Source organism: Ascaphus truei, chromosome 4 (assembly GCF_040206685.1).
Source record: "Ascaphus truei isolate aAscTru1 chromosome 4, aAscTru1.hap1, whole genome shotgun sequence".
Taxonomy (NCBI): domain Eukaryota; kingdom Metazoa; phylum Chordata; class Amphibia; order Anura; family Ascaphidae; genus Ascaphus; species Ascaphus truei.
Window position 1 is genome coordinate 108,550,910 of NC_134486.1, and position 14,988 is coordinate 108,565,897.

The window sequence follows — 14,988 nt, forward strand, 5'->3', positions numbered from 1 at the left end:
GCAAAGGGGCTAAGGGACCACTAAAAAGAAAGGTTCAGCCCGGGCATTGGCCCCTGCCATCCTTCCCCGGGGATCATCTGACCACCAGACCCCAGGGCTACTCTGTTTTTACGTGCCCGGTAGTACCTTGCATTCTATGTAAAAGTATATGCTTTAATCCTGTGTGTCAAAAAGGTGTGAAAAGTATACAAATGTGCTTAGTGAAAACAGAGCCAAGGTGTCTGGGCATGCAGGGCTGAGAAACCCTTTGTGCTGCCCGCATGTCCAGAGATGTCTGCTGCTGGGTCTGGAGGGGGACGAGAGTTCAACAGTATTGCAATGTTCACTTTTTTGGGTGGCTAGCTGGCAAATAGGTTGAGATATAAATATATATACAGCTCAACCCCCTTATAACGCTGTGCTTGGGGTCCAAAGAATCACATCGCGTTATAAGCGGATCGCGTTAGAAATAATGTACAATTGTATGCATTGTACAATAAAGTATTTAAGATACCAATAATTATATTGGCAAGTATTCATAAATACAAAAATTGGGAGCCAAGCTTGCATCGCGTTATAACGGATTGCGTTATAAACGGGGTTAAGCTGTATATATATATGCTTAAAAGCTGTGTGAACGGCGATGCATTTGCTTAAATGGGCTCCATGTGAATGGATATTCCAGGCAAAAGGTGATACGTGAGCTCATTTGCAATGTCATTTCCCAGAATCCCTTGCAGAAGTGGAAGCACTTTATGCTAGGTGATAATGGTTGAAAGGCAGGGGTCTCAGACTTGTCCAAGACATGTGAATGTGCTCCCAAGTGATATTCTTTATTGGCTATATGCTAACGATGGAGGTTTGTTGTTGCCTTTTTCACCCACCATTACTTAAAATGTGATATATATATACACGTTTCACAAACAGACTTTATTAACCCTCAAAGGACAATCCTCATTCATATGGGTTACAGCTTCCACATATTTTTAAATTGTTATATTACTCCAGTCTCTTGAATTTCCTATAGATGTTATTGATTTATATATTTCTGATTTTTATTACATTTTACATGTAATACTTAGGCTAAAGAGATTGTGTGCTCTTCTTTTTCTGCTATTCACATGACATTGGGATTCGTTCATCCCTGTTAGAGCTGCCGATTCTCTTTGCCTAATTATATTTGTCCATACCCCTGCCTTAGCCCCATACATAGAACACTCATGTTTTGCTTTTTTGTGCACTTATTAATTTATGGTATAATTTCTTGTGCGCTGGTTTTATTTGTTAACCCTATACTAGCTGCCATTTTTATACATTAGTATTGATATCCATATAGTTTACAGTGCACATTTTATTTAATACATTTGTATTCACATTTCAATATGCTTAAATTATGTAGTGACAGGATTATTAGATGGAGTGCTAGAGCAGGATGTCTTGGTACAGACAGAATAGTGACCACTGACAACAGTATTCTCACGAAGGATCATTTTTTCAAATTGGAAAAATTATTGAAGGATGAAATAAGGCACTGGTGGGACAAAATTATCTTGATGGAAAAGTTATTCCTAGAGGCTTGAGGATTTTACTTTTCTCACCAACGAATCCTTTAAAAGCGAATGGAATGATATTTTAACCAATTGTTCCAAGGGAAACTCAAAGAGATTGAGGTTGAAATAGAAACTACACAGACATTTTTTTTAATATTTTAAGGATGTAGAGGGTTTCTTCTCATTCGATGACGCTACAAATGCCAGGGTAGTAGAATTTGAAATCGAATTGGCGGGCAGAAAATATGGGGAAATGAATAGAGATAAGGAGGATTATTCCACCAAAAGGGTGGACTCCTGGAGACCATCTAGACCCAATAATGTTAAGGCTACATCTGGCTCCAAGAATAATACATTTAGAAGACATGGTAGGAATGCACCTGGGCGTCTAGGGCCAGTTCCATCTAGGCCAGAGAAAACCACATCTAGGATTCCTTTAGAGAACCGTTTCTCTGTTCAGGAGCATGAAGGTGCTAGATCTAGGAGTGCCTCGTGCTGCGAACAGTTAGAACAGGTTTCCCGCTCTCCTGAACGATTAAGTGCCAAACCCAAACAAGTTCGAAAAATGGATTCACATAAGGATGGTGATCAACATTCTTTTTTAGAGAAGGGTCAAAGGGGCCAATTGTTGAGGCAACAACCTTGGGCTCCACATTCGGAATTAAGCCCGTCCTTTTCCACAACCCCTGTCGATTTAAAAAGAAGGGGAGAACATGCGGAAGAGGAAACAGGGCAGGGAGAGAAATACAAAAAAAAGAAAACAGCAAGATCGAGGAGATTGATTGTGCCTGAACCTATTGGCATTTTCAATCTCTCCTCTCATATACTCTATTAAATAGAGGTTTGTCCTTTTGACCTAATATAAATTCAGACTCATTTGAATTGTTTGTTGATTTAAACCGATTTATTCGAAAACTCACACTAATGAGGTGTTTTCTTTTAAAAAATGATGAAAACAAAAGTAAGCCCATTTTTGATGCTAGAGAACATGCACACTTAGAAGATTTGGCTACTTTATGGTCAGAATCAAATCAATATTTGTCCACTCAAAATTTGATGGACTGTAGTACTGACACTATTTCTGTTACGTTGGCTAGTGGTGAAGATTGTCTTATTGTCCAATCTCCCTTTAGATATCAGTCTCTCTTTTTCCCCTATCAACATAAGGCGAACTATATAGATACGTTTTACACCTTAGTCAATCATGAGTTTCAAAAACTATGTAAAGAGCAGTCTAATAAGCCCTTTAAGAGAAATATTTCTCATGGAGAAGAGTTAGCAATGAGGGAATTGAAGGAAAAAGAAGATAATGTCATACGACAAGCTGACAAAGGGGGAGGGATTGTCTTACAAGATAGAGTGGTCTATGTTGATGAGGCGATCCGCCTCTTGTCAGATATCAAATCTGATCCCACTAAGCAATATCAGGCGGATCTGCAATCTGTGCTTAAAGAGGTCCAATTCAAATGCATTATCACTGACACAGAATTACATTTTTTATTTGTTACACATCCCTATTTTTTAATCATTTACCCAAAGTGCACAAGTCCTTTATTAACACCCCAGGAAAACCTATTGTTTCTGGGACGGACTCTTATTATTTTGGACACTGATTTTGGTGATATCTAGGATCTTTATTTGCACTTTTCTAATAATGCATTTGGATGGGTCTTCACACGTGGGGTTATGTGCAGAAAGGAGGGATGTGATGTGCAGGCTGGGGGGGTGATGTGCAGGAAGGGGGATGTGATGGGCAGGGGGGAGGGGATGTGATGGGCAGGGGGAGAGGGGATGTGATGTGCAGGAGGGTAATGTACAGGCTGGGGGGGGAGTGATGTTCAGGAAGAGGGGATGTGATGGGCAGCGGAGGTTGATGTGCAGGAAGGAGTTATGTTCAGGCTGGGGGAGTGATGTGCAGGAAGGGGGTATGTGATGGGCAGGGGGAGATGTGATGGGCAGGGGGGGATGGGATGTGATGTGCAGGGTAGTATTGTGTGTCCGTCTGTTAGCAATAAAGCGGATCGCGCTATAACGGGGTTGAGCTGTATATATATATTCTTTTAAATTAAAAAGCTGAATGGATTGCTTCTTTAAGATGTGTTCAAAATGTAAAGCATTTTTATTTCTATAGCAACCATTTACAAAGTCACATCCCCTTCCTCTTCTGAAACAGACTCTGACACACCCCTTTTTGACCGCTGCCCTCTCTCTAGCAGTGCACCAATTGTATCTAGTGACTGCCTGGTTACATGATCTTTCTAACAGAACTTTGCATCTTTGGTCCTCTTCTGCTGCACTGACAGCCATTTAGTGAACCTCGAGCCAAATCTTCGCTGATCGATCACAGGAGAACAGATCGGCAATTTAGCCAATTACTTATTGTGTGGATTGGATTGATGCACATATTAAAGGGGGGGGAAGAATAAAATTGAAAAAAAAAAAAATACTTGGACTGCTGCTTTAACACAAGAGAAACTGTACACCAAAAATTGCTTGCTAGCAAATTGGTAACACTGTTGTTGCTGAAATGCAGAACAGTTACTCCAGGGCATTGTAAAAATACAGGAGCTATTTGAGGCTTTTGGACTGCGGTCCCAGTCATCACATGACACGGGGGGGCGGCGCTTGCACAGCGCTAACCGCGATCTGCGGTCTTTCAGGAGAGAGGGAGCTTGTGACGGGGGGGGGGGCGTGGTCGGGATTTGCGGGGGCGTGGCCATCACGTCACGCGGCTGGTTCGCCCTCATTGGGTGAACCGCGCGGCGGGGGCGTGGCCAAGCCTCCGTCGCAAGGTCTAAACTCAATTTTATTGAGTTAAAAAAACCTTGTTGTATGGCGCAGCTGCACCTTCAGCGGGAAGGTGAGTACTGGGCCCAGCCCCATTGAGGGGCGGTGCTCATACGCACAGGTGGCAGTTACTGGGACCGCAGCCTAAAGCTGCAGTTCAAGCTGCTGTTTAAAAAAAAATAATAATAATTCAATTTGTGCATCAATAATGTACAATCTGCACACTGACAAGTGATTAGTTAAGTTGCCGATTGATCGGCGAAGATTCAGCTTGGTGGGTTCACTAAATCTCTGCCAGTGCAGCCGAACAGGACCCAAGATGCAAAGTTCTGTGTGGAAGATCATGTGACCAGGCAGTCACTAGACACCATTGGTGCACTGCTAGAGAGAGGACAGGGCTCAAACGCCAGAGCCTGTTTCTGAAGAGGATGGGGATGTGACTTTGTAAATGGTTGCTATAGAAACAAAAATGCTTGTTACATTAGAATACATTAAAATGACTATAATTTTTTTTTAAATGCTACATGTATTTTCTCACAGTACAGAACTGATTTATTAAAAATAAAAACACATGTACAGTAGTATATTGCTTGAACTGCAGCTTTAAAAGGAGGGTATTACAATATTTACCCAACATCAAAGCTAGATGTGAATGGTTTTTCGTTGTATCCACTACTTGTATAGTAGTTCTGAAACAGATGAACATAAGTAGCTGATCTGCATGGATTTAGCATATTCATTTTCAGCTACACCAGGTAAGTAAAACTTACTGTGTGAGATTAAATAACTTCTGATTTATACAATTACTGAAGAGTTAAAATCACACAACACACAATGTCATTTCTATGTCTGATGATGCATGTTACTGTATCATTGCCAGTCCCTGGCATGTTGTTGCCCATACAAATTTATTATCACAGTTAATGCATTTTTTAGAAGCTTTCACAATGCAACTGTGTACGGTTTTGAGCCGTTGGCATTTTCATTTGAATGCAGTTATTGCTTCAAAAGTTACTAACAGGAATTGGTGGTTTGATTACTAAAATTACATTAACAAAATGGTTGCAATGTTTTGCACACCAAGTGCTAAAATGCAGGCAAAAACTCACCAATCCTGTAAATAAAATACTGTACTAGGCATTTGCATCTGTAAAGTGTTTTCCATTTAAACACAGTCACAAATCCGTTTCAGATGTCCTTGTACAGTATGCAGGACACACTCTGATGATGATGGAGAGAAAATCAACAAAATCATTATCGCACAGCTGCAGGTGGGTTATTGAAGGAGAGATAGAGAAATTGATTTAACCAACATTGCATAGCGACATACAATAAAGGGCTCACATCTCAGGCAGGACTTGAACCCAGGACTATGTCATTGCTAAGTGGAACAGCACACCATAAATCCTCCCTGTGTCAGATCAGCCAAGGAAGTTATTATTAGTTTTTTGATCGTCAAACATATAGCTGAAGAGCAAAACCACGTGTTGAAACCCTTGAAGCTCATATTCTCCCATATAAAAGATTATTGTACAGCTCCGTTTTCACTGGTGACATAAATAAAGCTCAAGCAGGAAAGTGAACTCCACAAACATCTGCAATTTCACAAAAACAAAACACAACATTTGCAATGCACTCTGCCGTGACTTGATCACATGATAAAGCAGATGGGTGATTCAGCAGCAGAAAATAAATCACTTTTTAAAGGAAATGACACACACACCAATAACGGATATTATGGAGTGCACTGTAAACCAGTATACACAAAGATAATGTATAATAATAATAACATGTCCATACAAACAGGCATTCACCAATACCTGATAGTTTTATTGTAATCAACGTTTCGGTCCCAACGTCACAGATACACACAAGCGCGCTCCATAGAGGTAAGTACAGCAAGATTAAACAGGATATATAATTGCATAGGAAACAATTGTGCACAAAATAAAATAAACTATCTGTAGATAAAATAACATGTACATGTAGTACAATGTAGTACTTAGAAATAGTCAATGCTCAAACAGTTCTTCAAAAATATAGAAGATGGTCAAATACTCAGAAAACCTTATAAAATGTTATTTAGTCCATGTAGTAAGGCAACGATGAGGATGATGGAGGAGGAAAAAACAAAGCGCAAAAACGCCTCTAATAGTGTCATAAGTTTAATAAACATATTACATATTTAAGGCTTTTTTGTTCTTTGAGTTTTGTTAGGCCATGTATGCATGCATGGATCCTGTATTTTTAGTCCGCGCTTACAGTGTACTCGGCACTTTACAAAAGAGACAATACAATATAGGGAATTATATTACAATAAGTGCAGCAAACAAAATCAGACAATCAGAATGGAAATCCCTGCCCCTTAGAGCTTACAATGCAAGTCATATATGAATGAGAGCTGCTTTAGGTTAATTTTTACATTTGTGAAAATTACAGCTGCAAGGGATGTCACGAATACCCTGTACTTCATTAATAAGATTGGGGCATAAGTGCTATCTCCTTACCTCACTACTAATGGAGGAACCAAGAAAAATTACGACCTAATAAAACAAGCTTTCTAAAAAGAACATTATAAGCATTTGCCTTCAACTCAACCAAGTATTCAAACACAGTGTGTGTTACAGAACTTCTAGCCTTCCTTCACACAATCGGCAGCACTGTGCACCTATGCATGCAGCACAGTTCAAATATTCTGGCTTTGTGTGTGACCTACGCCGATCTTTGCAGCATAGAACTGCAATGATATTACACACAGTATGGTGACAATTGTATGTCCTTATTTCTTTTTACCCATTTTGCATAGCAGAAGAGTAACAATGACAAGGTCTTTCTATTCTATCAATTTAATGTAAACCCCTGAATGTTTCATATTTCAAGAAGGGTAGAATGGTCTTATTAATGGATACCAGAGTAGATGAATGGCTTCTTCTTAGTAATTTTGTGTGTCCTTGATATGAGAGCATATTGGTCAGAAGTGGCAGCCTCTCTTTCCTTCTAAACCACCAGTATACCTTGTGCCATTCCCTGGTTGCAGTTAAAGATAAGAATGAGTGATTTCTAATTAAAAAAAAATACTACTGCATGTATATCTATTTGTATAGCGCCAGCCATGTACGTAGTGCTTCACAGCAATAAAAGACGCAACTAAATAATGAGACATAATGGGAATAAGCTCTAGAAATATAAAAGTAATCATTAGGAAATGAAGGCCCTGCCCTGAAGAGCTTACAATCTAAGTGGTATAAAGGAAGAACTTACAGAGACAGTAGAAGTGTGTTATGGGAAGTGTGTCTGCAAAGGGCATTTTTTGTCCTAGTATTTATTTATTTTTAATTAAACTGTGATGCCCTACGGTATCTGACAATTTGAACGTTTTTATTACCACGTTCAGACAGGTGATATTGGACAGTCGGCTATGTTTATAACAAATGGGGTATACATAGGAAAGTAAAGGCTTTCCTGGATTAGATGATATCTATGCAAAAGAAAATGACCATATTACAAGCATTATACTGTATGCAGTAATTTCTGTTGCTGGATAATTTGCAGCTAGGCATTCAAGCTTACATTCGAAAAGCTAATAATTATATTAAAAATAATAAAAACTAATTAAAAATATTTACATATCACAAGAAGAAATGACCATAGCTCAAAACGGACACTCGAATAGATTCCAAGAGATATAAAAAGACCAAGACGATGTCCAAAAGACAGATGGGAGGATGAAATTAGAACGTTTGTTGGAGCAGCATGGAGACGAGACTTGGAACCACAGTACCTGGAAGATAATTGCGGAGGCCTTCATCCAGCAGTGGATCGACAAGGGCTGAAGATGAAATATAGCCAGGGGTGTACAAAAATGTAAAAAACATAGGAGCCAGCTAGAATTTTTAGGAGCGCCGGTAAGGGGAGCGTTGCTCGGTGCGGCTGTTCCAGCTCCCCCCGCTCAAGTTTGACTCCTAAAAATTCTTCCCCATCAGTGGCTCTGTATGTCAGTGAGTATCTGTAACACACACGGCGCACAAACTCCTCCCCTCTCCCCAACTTCATGGGGACAGCGGTGGGCCCGAGTTCTGCAGCTCTCTGTCTCGCTCCCCCTGCTTTCCTCTTCCCCACCCCCTGCCACACTCCACACCAAACTTTGCAGTGCTGACCTGTCAGTCACCCTGCTGCCAGTCTCAACGCACCAGATCCTCATTTGATGTCGCGATAGTGAAACAGGATTGGGTGTGCTGTGACAAGCAGCGCGGTGACTGACAGGTCAGAGCAGCAAAACACAGGCGCCCGGGAAATTGCCATCTCTGATATATACTTATGTTTAAAAAATGTGGATTGCAGTTTAATGTCATTATATTTATAGCTAATGCAGCTTGAAAATGTGAAAGTACAGTATTTACAAATACCAATGTCCACTTATGTGATAAAGTCACTTTTAAGAATAGGAAGCTTTACCATGGCACACAATTCAGGCTTGACAGCTCTGCTAGCAAAGAGGTTCTTCTACACTGGCTCACGGTGTGGATGAGTGACCTCCCAAGGTGGACTGGTGCAGGTAAGCAATATTTTTTGTGCCCTGCACGTGATATTCTGAACCAGGGACATGGTTTTATACATCTGTGTATGTGCATTGTTATAATTGTTTTATTTATATGGCGCCAATGTATTCCGCAGCATGGTACAATGTCGAAGGGACACTCGAATAACATCATATCACAAAAAGAATACAAGTTAAGCCAAACAGAAAATATGGAGCATGTCCCTGCTCCAAGGAGCTTACAACGTAAAAAGACACAAGGAACAGAGAGCACGTGTGTGGGAGTGAGAGGGGGAGAAATTCATGGGTTTAACGATCAACTTCAGGATTCTTGGATACTAGGATAAAAAATAAAGGCAGGAATGTTGGATAAGCCTCCGTGAAAAAGTGTGTTCAGGGAACTTTTAAATATATGTATGGTAGGAAGAGTATGATTGTGCATGGTAGAGAATTCCAGAGTTGGGTTGCAGCACAGGAGAAGTCTTGGAGGTGGGAGTGAAGTGAGAGTAATGAGGGAGGTGAAGACATGTACAGTAGATCACAAGCAGAGAGCAGACTGCATGTGGGAAAATACTTGGAAAGTAGTCAGAGCTTTGTAGGAGAGCACAAGAGTCTTGATTTTTACTCTGTAGGTTATGGGTAGCCAATGTAGTGCTTGTTTTTAGCTTGTTTTTTTTAGTATCTACGCCCCTGCCATTGTTTGTTGATTAGCATGATATTCACAGAAGTAAATGACCGTTCAAGTTCAGATTTACTGCTAACCTCACTCACACTGGTTGACTGTGCCATATCTACTACTTCATATTGTTTTTCTTCTTTTGCACGATTTGCCATCTATAAACAGGGAATGTATGTGAGAATGTATTCCAAAGCACTTTATTCCCTGTGACAATCCTTTCCTCAGTTTAGTGAATCAACATTGTCTTATGTATATTATAAGTCCTGTCTTTTACATAATTCCCTTATGTCTGTATTTATGCCTGTGTTAGCAATTCTTTGCAGCTTAGATACTTGGTGAATTAATTAACATGTTAGCTCTGCAAATGTAAATGATGTTATGTGCTGTTTCTATCATTTATATGGAGGGAGTTTCTGTAATCCCTTTAACTGAACCGTTCTATAAAAAAGATATGGTCAGAACAAAGGTAGGGCACTAGTTAATAGAATCAGTTATCAGGTGTGAACCCCAGGCACTGTTTCTCTTGGCTGGCTACCCTTGCTCAATGTTAAAAGGATAGCAACCAAGGGGTATATAAGGAACACTACTGGTCAGAGCAGGAGTTAGTTACTCTCAGAGGGAGAGACACTCTGGGAAGGAGTGTGGAGAAGACCATCTGAGAGACACTCTGGGAAGGAGTGTGGCGTTGGACTGTGATCAGCTGGAGATACATGTTAGAGTGGCTGCTGTGTGTTCAGCACTCTATCCTGAAGCAGAGAAGTGGACAGGGGAAACTAATTTGAAGTGAGTCCCTGCACCTAGGAAAGGTAGATCTCATTCCCCAGGCCCCCGTGTGTATATTTTTTGTATTTTGTATTCTTGTGTGTTTCCGAGGTCGTATCCAAAATAAACCTAATTTTATTTCATTGCCTTATTTTGCCCTGTGATTGATCCCTTAAATATAAATGGTGTTTAAAGACCTGGTCTACCGTGACACTACGTATCATACTTCCTACACCACTGTTGCAGCTCTATTTGGGATTAGGTTGTCTGACCTACTCATTTGATCATATGTATTGTGGCTATACCGATTTGCGGTCAGTTGCTCCAGCTTGTCCTTTGACTGTTTGACCATTCTTTTTGACCGGCCGGGCATGGTGTCTTTTGACCCCCTTTTTTCTGACAAGGTTTACACAGACACTAATCCTGTGGACTGACCAGGTATACCTCCCATGTATTTTTAGGAGATTCAGCAGCTACAGGTGTATCACAGAAAATGTAGTGGTTTTTCAAGCTGTCTTTTCTTGTTATTTATGGTATTTAATAAATAGCATTGTCTTTTATTACTTTAGTTGGTTTTTCAGGGTTCCTATTGGATATTCAACTAATTTTCCAGAATTAGGTCATTAAACAAATGGAAAGAAAACATTAGCAAATAAAACAGCTGTCATGTTTACAAGTAAAAAAAAAAGTTGAGACTCTTCAAATATAAATGTATAATTTGCTAAACACAAATATGGTTCAGCCAAAAGAGCCACTGATAAATCATTAGAGAAAACAGTTCTGACATTTTCAGTCTTTGCTTGCCAAGTGTAATGTCAGTGTTGGGGAATTTGTTATACCAGTGGAGGTCAAGCTTTCCATCTGAAATTCAGGCAAAAACAGGCAATAGACGTCTCAGTGTTCCCAACAACAGAAAGATTTAAAAAAAAAAAAAAAACATCTCCAAGGTCATTCATTATTCAATATGTTGGGAAGCTGCTTTCTTTGGAGATTTTAGTCCCATTGAGTTGAACAGAGCATATCTCTTCTTCAGCATGGAGAAGTAATTTCACAGCATATTAAACAGGGGTCTAACTGTGCTGCCCTGGATTGTCCCAAAACATGCTGTCCGTGATCTAATGGAGATTTCAGCCAAATATTCATCTTGACAAAGAGTTGACGGTGAACACTGCAGCTTATTAAAACTAAAGAGAGCCGTATGAGAAAAATAAAGTTACTGGATACTCTAATTATGTTTTAGCAGTGTATGAACAGCTCTAGTATGTATACAAATGGTTATGTATATAAAAAAAATATTGCCTTTAGCAAAACCATGTACTTTGGCCCTCTTGAATTTTTTTTCTTATTGACAATTAATTATGTAAACCATCAAATCAGGAAAAAAGTTCAACCAAAATTAAAAAAAAAATAAAAAAAACCTGTGTGAAAGCAACATAGATTGTCTGAACCAATGGAATTATAAGAAACAAAAAGTTGGTGTCACGATAATACCATGAAAATATTCAGTATTTTAATAATCCGGTATACAAAGGGTCAATGTACAGTATATCTTTCTTCTATGTAAAGCAAAACTAGCCTAGGTATTTATGGGTCAGTAAAACAGAAAAAAAATGTTTACATAGCAGTTCCTGGTGGGGGTTATCCAAGAGCGACCTAATCTGAGACTGTCTGGATTACTGTAACCTCCTGCCTCTCACCTGTCTCCCCTACAATCCATCCTAAACGCTGCTGCCAGAATCACTCTACTCTTTCCTAAATTTGTCTCAGCATCTTCCCTGCTGAAATCACTCTCCTGGCTTCCTATCAAATAACACATCTCGCACTCAATTCTCCTCCTCACTTTTAAAGCTTTGCACTCTTCTGCCCCTCCTTACATCTCAGCCCTAATTTCTCGCTATGCATCATCCCGATTCTTGCGTTCTGCTCAAGGATGTCTTCTTTCTACCCCCTTTGTATCTAAAGCCCTCTCCCGCCTTAAACCTTTCTCACTGACTGCTCTACACCTCTGGAATGCCCTTCCTCTCAATACCCGACTAGCACCCTCTCTATCCACCTTTAAGACCCACCTTAAGGCACACTTGCTTAAAGAAGCATATGAGTAGCACTGTGGCTAATACTATACACAATACATAAAGCTTGGCCCCCTGCAGACGCACTTACCAGAATGCCCTCCTACTGTCTCTGTACGTTCTCCCTACCAATTAGATTGTAAGCTCTTCAGAGCACAATGTTACTTGTATGTCTGATGCACTTATTCCCATGATGTGTTATTTGTAGTTATTTGTTATTTAAATGATTGTCAAGTGTATTACTACTGTGAAGCGCTATGTACATTAATGGCGCTATATAAATAAAGATGTAACATACATACATACATACATACATACTGTGGGGTGGAGTGCCAGAGCTTCACCTGGGGTTGTCATTAATGGTCCAAAAAATGATATGTTTATATTATGGAGGTCTGGTGACAGTACCCAGAACTACCAGAGGCCCTGCGTGTTTTCTTCAAAGGGGACCGTATATTCCTGAAATCCCCTCAGCCGCTTTGAGTAGCAGAGAAGATGAAAAATGGTCACTATTCAGTCTCGGGTCCTTACAAAAAATAAAGATATCTTGGATGTGATGTAATCAACCAGTATAAATATATAGATTTCTGACCAGCACTTTCCGCTGTTTCAATTGAGTCCAAAGACGCTGGAATAGCACAATATCCATTTGTCCATCAAAGATGGAAATTCGCCTATCAAAGGGAGTGTTAATGCTATATGTCGATTCTCATATTTCTAACTCAAGACTTTGAGAAGCCCAATATGCGGTAATGTATGTTGGGTATTTGTTTCTTTAATCCCATAATTTTTAAGCTATCTGCATATTATACTGTTTGTTTCTTGTAACATTCCTTTTTCAGTAACTACTTTGTATATTAAATCTAAAATGTAATAAGTACTATCATTGGGCCCTAATTGAACTGTGCACGTTTCACAGAGTTACTGCATTTTCAGACACATTTTGCTACAATAAATTTGTGTGTGTTAATCAAATTTTCCCCTAGTAAACAAGGGAACAAGGATCCCTAGAGGCAATACCTTAAAATTATCCTTGGTGGCGGCAGTGAGTTGAGGTTGTAGTGTGACAGATTGAAGGGAGATATTACTAATTTTAGGAAACCTGTGGGGAAATAAGTGAGTCAGCTGGATAACTGTGTGTATTAACCCTTGTCACATACAGCAGCGGCAGCTTTTATTCGAGTAAAAGCCGCCGGCTGCATGCGTCTGGGAAGCGGGTAGCCGCGGCGCGTGGCGGCGCACTGTGACGTCACAGTAACATGCGCGCCCGGCTTCCCCGTCTTCCCCGGCTTCCGCAGGCTTCCCCGACACCCCTGGAGATCAAATTAAGGTAAGCGGGGGTGCGGGGAAGCAGAGGGGCAGAGCAGAAGCCGGGTTCGGGGTCCGGAAGGGGGGGTAAATTGCGCGTGAAGAGGAGGGGGGGTGCGTGGGGGAAACGCGGCGGCGCGCGTTTATTACTGGCGGCAGCTGGGGTAGATCCCGGCTTGCCGGCGGCATTCAGTGCAATAAAAGATGTCGCTACTGTACATAATTCACGTACTCGCAGGTGTGCCTTTTGTGACGGGTTAGTGTGGTGGAGTCTATTGCTTATACAGTCTGCAATCTGTTAAGAAGAAAAAGAAAGTGGGGGGGGAAGGAAAAAAATCTATACAGGCATACCCCGCATTAACGTACGCAATGGGACCGGAGCATGTATGTAAAGTGAAAATGTACTTAAAGTGAAGCACTATCTTTTCCCCACTTATCGATGCATGTACTGTACTGCAATCGTCATATATGTGCATAACTGATGTAAATAACGCATTTGTAACAGGCTCTATAGTCTCCCCGCTTGCACACAGCTTTGGTACAGGTAGGGAGCTGGTATTGCTGTTCAGGACGTGCTGACAGGCGCATGCGTGAGCTGCCGTTTGCCTATTGAGCGAGATGTACTTACTCGCGAGTGTACTTAAAGTGAGTGTCCTTAAACCGGGGTATGCCTGTACTGGTCATAGCTATGCCTCAGTAGCGGCACAGCTATGTAAAATGTAATATTCTGATTTTAATGACATTTCTTTTACATTAAATTGATGTTTTCCTATGCTCTTAAATGATTTAAAGTCGTTCTCTTTTTTTCATTCAGATGTATCAAAGTTTGCAAATCGGCATCATTTTAAGAGTGACTCCCAAGCAATCCTGTTTTACAATCTAAAGTTACTAAGTTAGGGTCAAAACAATGACCCCCATCTCAAAATGTTCATGGATTGAAAAACCTCTGTTGCTTTTGCCATTGATGTAAAGGCTGCGCTTATAGTGCCGGCGACGCGACCATCGTGTCAAAACAAATGCATTATCGCCGTCATCTGCGCTTATAGTGCACGCGACAGCGACAGAGCGACAGAGCGACAGTGCTACCAAAAATCTGGTAATCACTGTTATTTGATTTTTTCGGCGACGGACTCCCTTTGCGGCCAATCAGGAGCTTCTCCGTGCCTCTGCCCTCCCTCTTTTAAGATGTCACTGGCCTGGTAGTCAACGACGTCGCCTAAACTTAAAATATAACTTTCGCAATGGCGACGGGTGACGTCATCGGTCACGTCGCTATAAGTATAGTGCCCGCGACGGCGACCCAAAACAATTAACTCC

At 40.6% G+C, this 14,988-nt stretch overlaps 1 protein-coding gene across 2 annotated transcripts in view; it reads right to left on the bottom strand.

Annotated features, from left to right (window-relative positions):
- MRPS5 (mitochondrial ribosomal protein S5) overlaps positions 1-14,988 on the bottom strand; it is a 182,121-nt gene that overhangs the window by 152,358 nt on the left and 14,775 nt on the right. The window contains exon 1 of one of the 2 annotated variants that reach the window (XM_075596377.1): positions 6,137-6,207. The exons of the other annotated variant lie outside the window; for it this stretch is intronic. The gene's annotated coding sequence lies outside the window, so the exon portion shown is untranslated. Of the gene's footprint in view, positions 1-6,136; positions 6,208-14,988 lie in introns of those variants that run through there. 2 annotated transcript variants of the gene reach the window in all.